Here is a 12,846-nt window from a genome sequence, read left to right on the forward strand (position 1 = left end):
TGAATTAATTGAAGCAGATCCCTATAGAAGATACATCACGTTAGATTTAATCCTAAAAGGGAAAAAGACATTGTTTTGGGGAATTTATGCTCCTAATCAACAGCAAGACGGATTCTACAGAAATCTTCATGCTAAATTAGTACAGTGGGATTATAGGTCTTGTATACTATTGGGTGATTGGAATGGTGTTATAGATACTAAGAGAGATAAGAAGATTTCTCGCCCAAATACTAAGATGCGAGCAAAGCTACCTAAATCCTTTTTTGACATGATGGATGACTTTGAACTGAGAGATATCTGGCAAGAAAGAAATGCAGAGGAATATGATTTTACATTTTTTTCTGATAGGCATCAATCCTTTTCTAGGATTGATTTCATATTAATCACTAATGATTTGCTTTCATGGGTCAAGAAGATGAAGAAGGCTAGGGTCCTTTCGGATCATAACCCAGTTTGGATGGAATTGGGAGGGGTGGTACAGGCAAGAAGGTCTTGGTGATTGAATGAAAACTTATTTAGATATGAAGAGCATATCAATGATTGTAAAAAATTGCTAACCGAATACTTTGTTTTTAACATGAATAAAGGATACACCTATGGAATTTGTATGGAATGCAAGCAAAGCGTATATGAGAGGAGTACTGATAAATATAAACAAAGCATATAGACATAAACAAGGGGTAAAACGAACAGAATTGGATGAGGAAATTAAAAGGAAAGAGCTGGAGTTAACATTAAACTCAGGCAATACAAAGGTCAAGGAAGCAATTGCCATATTAATTTGACATGTTGATTTCTGACCAGGTAGCCACTAGTTTGTCATACGCAAAACACAATACTTTCTGCAACGCAAACAAACCTGACAGATGGTTAGCTCATCAGATTAGGAAAAAAAGGAAATCTCGAAATATATCTAAATTGACCAATAGAGGGAAGGAGGTGTTTCAACAGGATGAGATTCAAAAGGCATTTCGGGAATTTTTTACAGAGTTGTATAAGGGGGATAAAATTAATGGTTTAGATATAGACAAATATTTATATAAAGAGAAAATACCCTTAGTTAAAGAAGAGCACAGGCAAAAATTGAATCAACCAATAACCTCGGGGGAAATTTTACAGGTAATTAAGCAGTTAAAGTCAGGGAAGGCACCAGGCACAGATGGCTTGACAGTGGCTTACTATAAAAATCTACAGTTAGAAATGGTAGAACCTCTTAGAGAATTATTTAATAAGATTCAAACGGAAGGTAAGGTACCTCCATCTTGGAAGACAGCTTTTATATCTTTGATACCCAAAGAAAATCAAGATACTACTCAACCTAAAAACTATAGACCTATTTCATTACTTAATGTAGATTATAAAATCTTTACTAAAATATTAGCAAATAGGTTAATGCTGGTTATTCAACAATTGATACACGCTGACCAGACAGGTTTTATACAAGGGAGACAAATGAAAAGTAATATTAGATTAGTTATTAATGCACTAGAATACTTGGGAAAGAACAATCAAATTCCTGCCGCGTTCATATTTTTGGATGCTGAGAAAGCCTTTGATCGAGTTAATTGGCAATTTCTGTTGAAGATATTGCAAAAAATGCAGATAGGATAATTTTTTACAGTCAATTAAAACAATATACCAACAGCAAACAGCTCAAATCATAGTCAATGGAAGTTTAACAGACTCTTTTCAAATTAGAAAAGGTACAAGACAGGGCTGTTCTTTGTCCCCACTATTGTTTATTATAACTTTGGAAGTATTGTTGAATAAAATACAGAGCTTGGATGGTCTAAAAGGAATTAAGATTAGGCAGCAAGAATACAGAGTGCGTAATTTTGCGGATGATTTGGTCATAATATTGGAGCAACCGCAGGAATCCAGTATGGTTTTAATGAATACGATTAATCAATATGGTCAAGTGTCTGGTTTTAAAATAAACTTAGGGAAAACAAAAATATTAGCCATAAATATGAATTCTAAACAAAAGGAAGAATTAGGAGGAATGTTAGGATGTGAGGTAGTCAAAATGGTCAAGTATCTTGGAGTTAATATTTCAATCTCAAATGGAAAATTATTTAAGTATAATTATGAACCACTCTGGCATAGTATACAGATAGAGATGAAAAAATGGGAGAAGTTGTACTTATCTTTGCTGGGAAGAATAGCGGCAGTGAAAATGAATATCTTACCAAAAATTTTATTTCTTTTCCAAATGTTACCTATACTCAAAAAAGATGTGAATCTTTTAGAATGGCAGAAGGGTATCAATAAATTTGTATGGGCAGGAAAGAAGCCAAGAGTAAAGCTGAAAATAATGCAAGATGCACGCGAGAGAGGAGGTTTGAAACTACCCAATCTAAAACTATATTACAATGTAGTGGTATTATCCGTAATTAGTTATTGGATCGATTTAACCAATGATAGGATATTGAATATTGAGGGACATGATCTGGTATATGGCTGGCACGCTTACCTGTTATTCAACAAAAAACTGGACAAAAACTTTAAAAGTCATATTTTAAGAAATATCAACATAAACTAAATGACAAGATACCCATGTGGGCAATTCCTAAACATGCAATTGAAAATATGAATATAGCACAAAAACAGGATAGAACTACTTACAGACAGCTCCTCATTTTGGAAAGGGGGGCACTACAACTAAAACCCTTAGAGGTATTGAAAGAGGAGAAGGTAGTTCAAACATGGTTCCAGTACGGGCAATTACAGGCCAGGTGGAAAATAGATCAAAAATTGGTTTTATCCAAGTTGACGATAATCTATTTAAACAAATAAGAGACCAAAGTTTAATGCATATAAAGAGGATATACAATGTATTAATACAGATGGATTTGCAAACAGAATTAGTTAAAGATTGTATGGTAAAGTGGGCTCAAAATATTGAAGAACCAATAATGTTGGATACGTGGGAAAGAATTTGGGTAAGAAATGTGAAATTTACACAAGCTCAAAACTTGCGAGAAAATTTTTACAAGATGTTCTATAGATGGCATTTAGATCCTAAAAAGTTGCCTTCTATGTATCTGAATTTACAACCCAAATGTTGGAGATGTGGTTCTCTTGATGCTACATATTTCCATATATGGTGGACTTGCCAAAAGGTTATGGCATTTTGGATAAAAGTATGGTGGATTATGCAAAATATTTTTAAAAGAAGGATAAAGTTTACTCCTCAGTTATTTTTGTTAGGTATAAGTACTGACTTTACAGCGGTAGAGCTCAACTTGATTTTGCATTTAATAACGGCAGCATGACTGTTGGTGGCGCAATATTGGAAGAAGGAAGATTTGCCTACAATTGAAGAATGGACATTGAAAGTCACAAATTTAGCCGAGATGGCTAAAATATCTGCATATCTTAAAGACCAAATGAAAGATATAAACGAGACTGGAAAAAATGGATTGATTATATACAAATAAATATGGGACTAAGAAATTCCAGATAGCCTATGCTTAAGATCAGGAATGATTTAAATTGTTTAAAGATAGCTTAGCAAGAAGGAGCTAAGCTCAATGTAGAGATGTTGTTAATTTCTTATTCTTTTCTTCTCAATATATTTTAGACCATGTTTGTTAAAAATCTATACCGTGTACAGGTTATGGGAAGTCGGGGGGGGGGAAGGATGTGGGGGTCAGGGGGGGAGGGTGAGGGGAGGGATGGATATATATTAGGTTTGACAAGATGTGTTAGATCTCAATGTAATGTGACTTCACATGCATACTGTTCTTTTTTAGTTTTTTTTAAAAAATAGGATAGGCCAAGTATATTGATATGTAGCGGAAATACACCAAGGAGCGGAGGAGTGTGAAAGAAGAAAGATGGGCAGAGAGGGATGGGAGAGAGGGTGGGAGGGAAAGGTGAGAAGGAAGGAGGGGAGTGGATGTGGAGAGAGGAGTGGTAGAGAAGAGTGGTAGAGGAGTAGAGAGAGGAGTGGGAGAGGAAGTAGGGTAGAGGAGAATGATGGAGGGAAGATAGAAAGTTGGAGGGTGGTGGAAGAAAGAGGTGTATGGAGAGCGGAAGAGTTATATTGGGTTTCTATTTTCTGGGGCCTTGTTGACAAGAGGAATTGATGCAATTATTGTTTAATGCTGTATGGTGTTGGCTATGTACAGTATACATGTGAGTGTATGAAAAGAAAATAAAAATCTGTGAAAAAAATAATAAAGTAAATTAAAAAACAATATAAAAACTAATCCCACCATCCTAAGGTAAAGTGCATTTTATGATAATGTGCTAATATATTAGTACCTAGCAATTCAAAAGCATACAAATGTGAGTAGATAAATACCAATTCAGTGGGAAGATAACAGTGTTCCTTGTGCCTTTGGCATGTTGGCAACTGGACTATGGAAATTGTCTTTGGAAAACACCGGCTCCATTGGCAAGAAATGGAGATGAGCATGGTGGCTTAGAGCAGCAGTCACCAACCAGAGGTCCATGGACCACTGGTGGGCCATGAGAAAATTTTGGTGGTTTGCAGGAAAATTATTTGCATTTTTTATATTGCACTAAATACTATTTATCTTTTTTTTTAAAAATCATATTAGTGTTCCATGGGATTTAAAATTATGAATTTAATGATCCCTAAGGTCCGAAAAGTTGGTGACACCTGCCTTAGAATCTGACATGACTGACAGGAAAAGTTTTACTTTTTTTGTTGCTAATTTATTACATCTGAACAGATGGTAAAATTGGGTGATCTAATCAGAACTCAAAAGCCAAGCAGGAATAGGTTAATACTTGGATTGGAGACCACAAAGGAATATCAGGGTTGTATAAGGTGACCAGACGTCCCGCTTTTGGCAGGACAGTCCCGGTTTCTAAGAATTTGTCCCGCGTCCTGCGACGTTTTAAAAAAGTCCCGATTTTGGCTTCATGTTGAAAGCGCAGCGGATTCGCTTAAAAAATCCTAACCGGGGCAAGACAAAAGACACTCTGTCTACCCCTCTCTATGTCTCAGTACTTTCATTGAAGATATTAAAACGGACACCCCCCCCCGCCGCCCCTTTTACTTCCTTTTATAAGAAAAGATGATCCGGTACGATAGAGCTCCAGGAAATACTTTGGCTAGAGAAGTAGTGACTGTTCCTTCCTGGATTTCCCGGGGGGAGGGGCACGGAGGTTGGAGGTCGGCTCATGTGGGAAAACTGGTGGCGCGAGGAGCTCCTCATCACTATCAAGATTTCTTTGAAAATTATTTCCCTAGGACTAATTTCATCATTTTAATTTGCTCAGTTCTTTGTATTAACATCTACATCATTTTGGATTGACTTGGAGTGCTTCTTAAAGGCAACCACAGAGAAAGAGTCACTGAAATGTATCATTTTAAAGGTCAGAAAGAATAGCAAACCCTTCTCAAAGTCAAAATTATAGCATAGGGAAAGAAGAAGTAACTTTTCCAAATCTTTGATGGAAATGGCACCAAACTGAGCAGTAAAAGGCACTGAAATGGAGCTGTGCACTTCACAAAGTTGTTCAGGGGTTCTTTTCAGTGGGGGATGGGGGAACCCTGCTCCTTTCATTCTCCATAGCAACTGAGGAAAGGCACAGGAAAAAGGGGGCATTTTCCTTCTGCCTTTCCCTCTTGCTAAATATTTTTAAAGAAAAGTTTAGAGTTTTAAAATGGATGTAAAAAAAGGTTTTTCCCTTTTTGATATAAATGATGATAGTCTATAAAGATTAATAGGTGTGAACAGAATTATATGTTATTTATCACAGCAAGATGAAAAGTAGGGATGGTTAAACTGATTGCTTTATTCAAAGAAAAGAACATATCTATTTTAGTTTCCACGTGGAAACCACTTTTAAATTTTGTGCTTGCAGTGGAAAAAATGATATTGTGATTTTGGTTTTCCTGATTAGATAGTTTGTTGTTATAGAATTGGATAGTATATATTATTGTGTAAAAGTAAAATTTGAGGTTGTAATGTTATTATCTTCTACTGTGCTAAAAAAGAGTCAGAAGTCAATGGCTCCCCCCCTTTTCCCCTTCTACCACACACTTTCTCCTTTTTCTCTTTTTCCACTCTTAATTTCTCCTTATTTTCATTTTTTTGTCTTTTATATTCTGATAAACTAATAAAAATAATTAAGCAGGCGAGAAAGATGAAAAGTAAATGTGATTAAAGTTCACTTTTCATCTTCCTCCACCATCAGTGCCTTTCCCTCTCACTTTGGCCTTTTCTAGTGGAGCAAAAATAATATTTCTGTCAAAGCTTCCTTCCCAGGGGAGAACTCCCAGAATGCCAAGAGATGGGCATTAAAGCCAACCCAAAAAAGAAAGACCCTATCCCAGGAATCTTGCTTCAAGCCGAATTTCCCCCCATTTCCCTCATTACACTAAAAAAACCTCTTCCGTGTCTTCCTACTAAATGAGAGCCTTTTGGTGTAGTGGTGAAAGGGCTGGCCTACACACCAAGGGAAGATGAGTTCGAGTCCTGCTTTTGGGGCAGTTGTTCTCTCTCAGCCCAACCCACCTCACAGGGTTGTTGTTATGTGGAAAATATTAAAAGAAAGATTAGGTATGTTTTCCGCCTTTCAGTTATTTGTAAAAATAAGACAGGTGGGATAAAAATCGAATAAATAATAAAAATAAAAGAACCATAGACCATTTATTCTACCAGAACATCTTATTCCTAATCAATTCAGTTGGATTATTCCTTCATGAGGATTGAAGGTAGCATTAACTAAAAAGTCCCACTTTTTTTTTTTTTAAATCAAGAAACACCCCCTCCCCCCAATCAATGGTGTCCCTCTTTACCAATGTTAAAATCTGGTCACTTTAGGATTGTAGCTTAAAAACTATCCTGGAAAAATGGAACGGCATTCTCTACTGTTGCCAAGAATGCTGCATGGCTATATGCATTACCAGGAATTAAGCTGAACTCAAAGGAAACTTACATTTCTGCTCTCAGTGTAAATATTATTAAGTGCATTGTAGTTATGTTCCCATGTTGAACGTTGATGCTTAGCTGCATTTTGGATTGTGGATACAACAGGTAGTTCAATGAGAGGCTTTAATTAGGAAGTAATTATAGAATTCATTTGTAATATTGGTGAACGGGAGAAGATCCATTATATTCTATCTATGCAGATATCTCTCTAACCATCACTTGTTATTAAGAGGTGACCAAAGGAAGGTGACTACTCCAATATATTTAATTTCCATTGTACATAGTTTATTTCTAAATGATCATAAAAACCTGTAGACCATCAGAATTTTCCGGTTTCAGCTTCCAATAATCTTCGCAATACTGAGCTCTGTGCTGCACTCAGGACTGAAACAAACAGGGAGCCTCTAAAGCTCATGTCCTATTGATTTTCTCTCCTCTCCTTAGACTTTTGACACAGTGGTGCATTCTTTGACCTCAGCAGTTTAACAGCTAACCCTCGGGTTAATCATTTTGTTGACTGTGCCTTGAAAAGAAATATAAATACATAAGACCTAATCACGATTTTATTAGCTTGTAACCCACAGCAACCACATAATTAGGCCATATATAAACCTTGCTTTATTAATTTCCCTTTTTGCTCTGCAGCTTTGCCCTGAACTATTTGCAAGAAGATGTCATGTCAAATAGCACCATTCAGCCTACTGATTTTTTTTTTGGGGGGGGGGAGCGATGGAGGGGCGTTATATACTGTTTTCCAGGGCCGTTTTTGCATCCTGTCACCAGTTGAAAGCCCTACTGGGCCAAGTTAAATAGAAATCAATGCTTCAGCTTCAGCTCCAGCTCCAGCAAAGCTAGCTCTCTCTATGCTCCCTGTGCTCCCCCCCACCCCACCGACCAGGATTTCCCTGCTCTCTGCTCTTATTTTCAGAAGGGACTACTATGGGGGAAAACAATCACGGGGGGGGGGTGTAGGTAAACCCGCGAGAGACTCAGCTTCTCCGCTGTTTTTCCTCTTGGCTCTGCGTGGTGTTACTTAATGAATGCATCTCAGCTTTGGTTGCTCTTTCTTTATTGCTCACCTCACTTCATCGCCCGCGCCGCTGCCCACCGCTCTCTCTTTGCTCTCTCCAATCTTCAGCTTGCTGCGGCAGCTTCCAGCCAAGAGGAAAAGACGCGCTTCTTTCGTCGCTTCGTCGACTCTGTCGTAGGGGAGACGGGTGACACAGGCGAGCGGAGGCCGAGTGGGCAGCCCGCTTCGTCCTTGAGCAGGGCACTGATAGAGGGCGGAGGAAACGGCAGCGGAGTATGGGTCACCGTGGAGAAGCGTGGGGGGGGGGGCGCAAAGCAGCCGCCACTTACGCGCGTGCAGTCTCACCCACGGAAGACGGCGCGAACTGCAGCGGGCGACTTCCACCCGAGGATGGAAGCGCGCGTGCGGAGGGGGACATTGAACAGGCCCTACAGGCGCTCTGCTCTTGCGCGCTCAGGAAGACCGAGAAGAGTCTAGGTTGCTGCTGTTAACAGAAAAAACAAACAAACAAAACTCCCAAATAGTCCAGGAGCTTTTTTTCCCTTCTGTCCTGGGTGTTTCTGTCCCTAGATGCAGAATTACAGAATAAAAGCAAACATTTAGAAGATAAGGTGACATAGTTTTGACATATTGTGTAATCCTATCTTACTTCCCTGACTATTTACTTACCTATCTATCTGTATAAAATAATCCTAAAGTAGCCCTGTGGGTATTGGGCTATGATCATGACTCAGCATTTTAACCAGCCTTTCCCCCACCCCAGGCATTGCAAATGTGATGCCAAAGGTTAAATTGCTTGCATGTATATGTAAAAATTCATGTTTGGTGACCTTGTTTAATAAAAGGAGATCATGTATAGCTGTAGTAATTGGTCTTGTAAATACCCTTTACCCTGAGTTTTATAGTGATCAAAAGGACGTTTGTGGAAATGTTCTCAAAGGTCTTTTTGTTCGAGTTTTAAATAGCTGAGGGAATGGTTTTTAGCGCATAGTAGCACTGAGGCTACTACTACAAGTTCTACTACTATAATAATTACAGGTAGTCCTCATTTAGTGAACATTGTTAGAAGGGTGTTGAAAAAGTAACTTTAGGAAAAATTTTATGACCCTGAAATCTCTAAACAAAGGAAAGCTAAAATAAGATTATAAGCACAGTTGTGGTTTCACTTAGCAACCACTTTTCTTAATGATGGCATAGTTGCCAATCTCAATCGTGATTGCTAAATGAGGATTGTCTTTTCTCCAAATTAGTTGCTTCTTACAAACTCATGTTAAATAACTTTAGTATGCGAACAGAAGGTTGGAATGAGTATTGTAACTGGAGAAAGATGATGGCGGGAAAACAACATAACTTTAATTTGTTGCCTTCAGCTGCAAAATAAAAGTTCTAATTAGAGTTAGCCATACAATCAGAATTAGAATTCTAGTGGTATGTTACTGATCAATAATTCATTTCCCTTCCTTTCCCTGAAAAGGTGGAAATGCTGAGGGGCTTTGATTATATAAATTTAGCAATGTCTGAGGCAATGGTAATATTTTCAGTTAGCATATGGTTCCATGTAATTTTGTTCTTCCAGGACTGCCCTTACAGGTAGAATTTCTACCAGGGAATACCATTTATTGATGCTTTTCTAATAGCCTACTTACATGACTACTCAAGAAAAGAGTTTTGAGATTATGATGGATAGCTCAGTAAAAACTTAATTCTGCATGCAGCTTCTGTGAAAATGACAAATTTGGAGGTAGTGATCAATAGGAGAGGCATAAAAACCAAAATTGCTTGCAATCTATCTCCTCTTAGTGCATTTATTAGGTACAAGCAAACCTTTTGACATCAAGCAGCAGATCCAGTGCGGCACTTCCATTACAGAGTTCCTTGTTAAGTGATTTGCACAAGCCTAATATATGTGCTTATGTAATTTGTTTGACAGGTGGGAGAATTATTTTTCAACATTCTGAAGTTATGTAACTATAATTTATGCTTATGCTAGACCACTTTTAGAGTATTGTTCAACTATTTGGGATCTCCACCATATATCTGACATCAGTACAATTGAGCAGGTTCAGAAGTATTTCCGAGAAAAGTTTTGCACTCTTCTGTACACAATAGAATTCCTTATGCTACTAGGCTCCAAATTCTCAGTTTGGATAACTTAGAACAGTGTTTCTCAACCTTGGCGACTTTCAGTCCTTTGGACTTCAACTCCCAGAATCCCCCAGCCAGCATAGCATAGCTGGCTGGGGGAATTCTGGGAGTTGAAGTCCACAGGACTGAAAGTCGCCAAGGTTGAGAAACACTGACTTGGAAGCTTGCGGTAAGACCTAGGTACCGCATACAAAGTTATATGTAATAATGTTTTACCTGTAAATGACTTTTTCTGTTTTAATTGCAATAATACGCACATGAATAACCGTTTTAAACTCAATGTAAATCGTCTTAAACTTGACTGTTAAAAATATGTTTTTGTGTAGTAATAGTTGTCAAAGTCTGGAATGCCCTACCTGATTCAGTTGTCTCAGCTACAAATTTTCACAGTTTCAGTCACAAATTGACTTTCAGGGACCTTACATCATACTTAAGTGGTCAGTAGAGGGGGCGTGCATAAGTGTCTATCATTCCTGTCATATTTTTTATCTCTTATTCTTGTTCTAGTTTTTGTTTGACAAATTCCAATAAATAAATAAACATCATATATTTATAAGTAATTGCTTAAATAGGAAAGAAGGTTTAACTAAACAAATTTTGGGAAGCTACACTCAAAACACGGGTGTTCTAATCATCTAAGAAACAATGCAGTACTGTTAGAAAAGGACACATGGTATGGAGCATCATCTCTGAGGAGATCAGAAAATTTTAAATTACACGAATGGAGAAAACAGAAAGAAAATGTTCTCCTTTATAATATTGAAATTTAATCCATCCCAAGAAGGGTTTTTTAAAACAACTTACATAGGGATTTTTAGGATTTTAAAATTAAGAAACATTAGGCCTTCTGGCCTGCCACATTTAATGCTGCAGGAAAATGAGAGATTATATGGAGTACAGGAGATATATAGTCATAATATTCCTTTTTCAGAGAATCAAGGATATCTTGCCCTGCACCTGGAAAGGCATGACTGGGAGGCATCTCCAATTGGGGTGGTGCCTGATTGGGCCATGTGGTGGACTTGTGGATGATGGGCAAGGACTTGGGACTTTCATTTGTGTGGGGAAAACTAGAAACTTTCAAATTCCAGTTTTCACAGATGTGCCAATGTGCCTGTTATATGTGGCTTTTTAGATGTTGGTTGGGGTGTGTTAATAACTGGCTTTTATTAGCTGTCATTTGTTTGTGGGGCCAGCCCTCATTTCTAAGTACTTGATAGGCTGGTGGCAAATCAGGACTCTTGTTAACTGATGTTCGCCAGGTTTCAATCACTGCCCTGGCTGTTTTTGTTCCTGCTCGTCCAACAATCTTAGTAACTGCAAAAGTGAATGTGTATCCTTGTTCTTTGCAGTGTGAGGCTATTTGGGTCTCCTCGTCTGACTGCTCACTTGTGTTCTTGTATTTCAAATTTTATTCTCTGTAAATAGTTGCTTCTTATGCCCTCTTGTATATAATCTTTCTGAACTTTAGTATTTCTCTTATCTAATTCGTTGCTACTGCTTTTGTGAATGCATGTTAGGCTAACAATTTCCCATCTATTTAATGTTCTGATTTCAAATTTGAACTAATTCATCCTATTTATTACTCTGAAATTGCTGGAGAACAAGTAGGAAGCAAAATTATAGTAACACCCTGCTTATAGGTTTCTCTTATACATTTGGCTAGGAATGTCTATAGGTGGGGCAAAAATTTTTAAAAGGGTGGCTATGATTACCCAAAGCCACAGACCATTTTATGTGTTATGCTATGTATGTACAAAGAAGTGAGGTTTAATTGCATAGTTGAAATACTTTGGCTTGATTTTTTTGACACTTCTCCCCCATTTAGCTGGCAATTTTATGATTCCCACATATTAAAATTATACAAATTTGTGTAATTGTGAATGGTGACTTAATATTTATCACAAAGATAAAAACAGCACAATTAATTTAAAATGTGACATGGTAAATTTGCCACTGTTAGTGTTTTTCATTTAAGACAATTTACTAACTGAATATTATTTTTTATTCTCATACAGTACTGAAATATATTGTTATTTTGATCCCAAATATGTATAGTTGTTCTTAGATGTCCTATGTGTCTGAATTATTAATCTAATTCTCATCTATAAATAACAACAATAACAATAATTCAAACATACAATCACCTGACATATAACATTCTTAAGTGTTATGTTATACTTCATAACAGTATAACGACTGATGAGAAGAAAGAAAATAAAATTTGGATAGTGGATGTTGCAGTACCTTGAGACAGGAGAATAAAAGAGAAAGAACTGGAGAGAATCACAAAATATAAGATCTAGAAGTAGAGCAGTTGTAGAAAAAGAAAGAAAAGATACTGTCAATATAATAGCCATATTAATGCAATCCAAAAATATTTGGAGGACTATTATTGGCATTGACAAAAGCACCATCAGTCAATTGCAAAGGCAATTTTACTTGGAACAACTTATACTCTGTGATTTAACCTCATCAAATAACATCTGCCTATCCCAGTTTTTTAGGAAGGATTCAATAGGCGGATTAGAATGCTAAATTCAGTCCAAATATCTGGTGGTGTAGCCAACCATAATAATAATAATTAGAAGCATCAGCATCAGAGGCAGGCAAGGTGATGCCAATACTTTTGAAAGTTGTGGAAAACAACTTCATAGCAGCATTGATTAACACACAAAAGAAAGGTAAACTAGGTTACCTTTCACCTTCTACTATTATCTCTCATAGGCATTTGATCTATTAGCCTTTAACCAAGGT

General features: G+C 37.2%; 1 protein-coding gene across 1 annotated transcript in view; it reads right to left on the bottom strand.

Moving 5' to 3' along the window:
• STEAP2 (STEAP2 metalloreductase) overlaps positions 1-8,383 on the bottom strand; it is a 33,505-nt gene extending 25,122 nt beyond the window's left edge. Inside the window, exon 1 of the mRNA XM_087712631.1 lies at positions 7,994-8,383. The gene's annotated coding sequence lies outside the window, so the exon portion shown is untranslated. The remainder of the gene's footprint in view (positions 1-7,993) is intronic.
• Positions 8,384-12,846: the final 4,463 nt, after the last annotated feature.

This window comes from Thamnophis sirtalis, unplaced genomic scaffold, assembly GCF_051295495.1.
Source record: "Thamnophis sirtalis isolate CommonGarterSnake01/CBP01778 unplaced genomic scaffold, rThaSir2_p1.2 scaffold_4, whole genome shotgun sequence".
NCBI classification, from domain to species: Eukaryota; Metazoa; Chordata; class Lepidosauria; order Squamata; family Natricidae; genus Thamnophis; species Thamnophis sirtalis.